Genomic DNA, 3,730 nt, shown 5'->3' on the forward strand with positions numbered 1-3,730 from the left:
TTCCCCACAACTGTAGTAGGCTTGACCAATACCCGCTTCGGAAGCTTGACTAGTTGATTGGGTTGGTGCTCTGCAGCTTCGCACGAGGTGACCTTCCTGGCCATTGTTTTTTCAAAATTTCTCACGACAGGGACTAGGGATGCGGTGGTGGTAACTGCATCGGTTACCCACGGGAGAATACCGGCATATCCGGTGATAGGTGCTTGGGCTGAGGAACCGACAATAGAAACAGTAGCAGGGGTTGTGGCAACATGGACTGCCACTATTTGCTACTTCTTTAAGGACTCCGGAGAAGGCTGACTCTTCTTCTTCTTCTTCCAAAACTTTCTTTTCTCACCACTCTTCTCTGTCGGCTCAGGAGTGGTGGCCGCTTCCTCTGGGTCATCGCTATGGTCGATCAAGGTTTGCGCTAGGCATTTGGCGCTGTCATAGGTATCCGGCTTCGCAGCTAAAACATTCCCTTTGGTTGGCTGGGTCAATCCCCAGATGAACCTCTCAATCTTTTCTCTCCGGGGTAACCAATCCCGGACAGAGAAGCGCCAAGTCATTAAATCTGGATGTGTAGGCGGCAATATCGGAACCCTTCGTCCTCAGGTTCCAGACTTCATTCTCCAGCTTCTGTATTTCACCCCGAGGGCAGTATTCTGCTAACAGAAGTTCCTTCATAACTTCCCAACCCATAGCATTCGCTACAGCTAAAGTTAAGGATTTGACTCAGCCGTTCCACCAAGTCAGAGTTTTATCGGTGAATGTGTAGGCGGCGAATTTCACCTTGTCAGATTCTGAACAGGCACAGATCTCGAAGATATATTTGATTTTCTCTAACCACCGAGTTAGAGAAATGACATCCCCTGTGCCATCGAAGAATGTGGGTTGTGTGTTCATAAAGTCTTTATAGGAACACTCCTTCCGGTGTCCCTGACTACCTTCCTGGTTTTGGGTCTGGGTACCACCCCCTGGACCACTGGGGTTTATGTGAGACATAGCGGCTGCCACTGCGGCAGCAATAGCTGCCTCGAACACGATAGGATCAAATTGAGGAGGAGGTGGTGGTGGTGGAGGGTTGTTATTCTTTGAGCTGGGTCTTTTCCTCGGAGGCATCTTGATCTAAAATAGCCAGGAAAGAGAGGATCATAGGTCCTCTGAATTGAATCAAGAGATATGGAACAGGGGATATCTCATTAAGACAGATATTGAATTCTATTAAGCGATAAAGCATGAAAGAGTTATCAAATCACATAAAATTTTGCGAAAGAAGGAACGAGTAGCAATACTCTGAATGAATTTCTACAACGTACTCGGCTTTGGCTAAAATACTCCCATAGTATCTTATGTTTTGCTGTGACGACGGCTCGTTGTTTTGGGTATTGGGTGAGTTTTAGGCATGCTGCATACCACAGTCACTCCCAAGCACATGTTGGCCATGTCTCCAATGAATATAGTTGGCCAGGCTATATTGATCCTAGACACGACTACCTAACTGCCCAGGTTTAACCGCAGCATACAACACCCATACCGACTCACCGGAGCAGTTGTAACAGCAGTAGGGGTTACTGCGGCATGAATTGCCACTTGGGCGAACTTCCAGCATACCGACTCACCGGAGCAGTTGTAACAGCAGTAGGGGTTACTGCGGCATGAATTGCCACCAATTGCTGCTTTTTGGCAGCCTGATGCTTCTTCCTTTCATCCCAGAATTTCCGCTTAGTATCGGCGGGTTTGGAGGGTTCCGGGATGGCTAGGGTGGTTGTGGTTGCAGAGGTTTTGACTCCATGGTCAATGAGTCGTTGTGCCAATCGTTTGGCACTGTCGAAGGTAGCGGGGTTTGACGCTAGCACATTCCCCTGATACGGAGGCACTAGTCCCCATATGTACCTCTCGATCTTCTTCCCCTCGGTGGGAACCATATTGGGGCAGAGGGCCACCAGCTCGCTGAATCGGGCAGTATAAACGACCACATTGGTGCCCTTCATTGACAGGTTCCAGAGTTCCTGCTCCAATTTCTGGATCTCGCCCCTCGGGCAGTATTCTTCAGTCATGAGGTCTTTCATTGTTTCCCAGCCCATGTCGTTAGCTACGACGAGAGATAGGGCTTTGACGTGGCCGTTCCACCACGTTAGGGCTTTACCCTCAAAGGTGCATGCGGCATATTTCACCTTGCACGCAGCAGAGCATGAACAAATTTCGAAGACTGATTCAGTCTTCTCGAACCATTGCGAGAGAGCAATGACTCCGCCGGTGCCATAGAAAGGCTTCGGCTTGCAGTTTGTAAAATCCTTGTAAGAGCACTCCCTTGAGCGCACAAGGATTTCGATCGGAATAGATTCCACAGGGGTTCCACCTCTGCTGGCATCAGAAGAGTGATACTGAGCCATGGCGGTTGCCACTGCTGCAGCTACGACAGCATTCAGGGCTACAGTATCGATGACCGGAGGCGGAGGAGGTGGTGGAGGTGCAGGATTATTCCTATTCCTGGGAGACTTGCGAGGAGGCATCCTTCAGCTGAAAGTTTAAAAGATACGAAAGATGGTAATAATCAATTTGTAAGCAACGCGAGAGTGACACATGGACTAACTAAACATAGTCCAACAGTTGAAAGGGTGCTTGAAACCACAACAAGCATTATTAGAAAGCACAAATGTATAGATTTTTCCTCAGATAGATAGATCTCAAAAATTTACTGGTATTACTGATGTACTAAGTTCAGGGAAAATCGACCTAACAGTAGGTCATACATCATACCATATAGAAAAGTTTGACAGTCCTTAGATTTCAAATTTTGAGTATGGAAAGTTAGAAATATTTTACACACAAGTGCTACTTGGAGCACAGATGTTAAAGGCTATTCTTTAATTACAAGACGGAGATGTACTAGACATTAACCAACGGCGATGGGAAAATCCCGGGCGAGTACTGCGGTCGGACACTTGACGAAACATCTCTTTGAATGGGTCGATCCTAAGTCCTCTGACGAGCTCGAAGTTCCAATATTTCAGCTCGTGAGGCAGCCAACTGCTATTGCAGGGTTTTATTTGTCCTCCGGGTCCGTTCCATGTCTTCTTCAAGACGGCGGATGCTGACTGTGTTGACACCTGAGTCGGCATCAATCTCTATGACCCGGTCGACGGCTGCTCCACCTTGCTCGACTATACGAGCTATTCTGCGGATAATGACAGGCAGAGCTCGGTCAGTAGAGCCACCATCGCTGACGTTGTAAAAGGTTCGGTCCCCAAAGTATGGTAAGGGTTGTTGTTCGGGGCTTGACCTACAATCGGTAGGTTGTTGACTTCAGGCTCGGAGTCGGACCCATCTGAAAAGCCTTCTGCGAGGTGATCATCCAAAGGGATTGGATGATCAACTTCGGGCTCTTCATAGATCCACCTGATATTGCCTTTATTGGGAAAGTCCGGGTCGCCATGATGGATATCTAGCCATCAAGATCTATGCGAGAATAGAGGTATAAGAATATAGTATATGTGTAACTAGTAGCGCAAAATACTCCTATAGTATTTTAAGTTTAAGTTCTATTGATCTTCTTGTGGTATTGTTGGTAAGTTTTTAGACTTGTTAACCTATCACAACCATTCTAAGGCATGTGCTAATCACTCCTAGGATCAGCATAGTTGATCAGGCTATGCCATTCCCAGGACTGACCATACATCCCCGAGCTCACTTGTGATATTTAACAATCGTAATACTTTTGTTCTTGTCATTGTGACACTTATTTTAG

Source organism: Lactuca sativa, chromosome 3, assembly GCF_002870075.4.
Source record: "Lactuca sativa cultivar Salinas chromosome 3, Lsat_Salinas_v11, whole genome shotgun sequence".
NCBI lineage: Eukaryota > Viridiplantae > Streptophyta > Magnoliopsida > Asterales > Asteraceae > Lactuca > Lactuca sativa.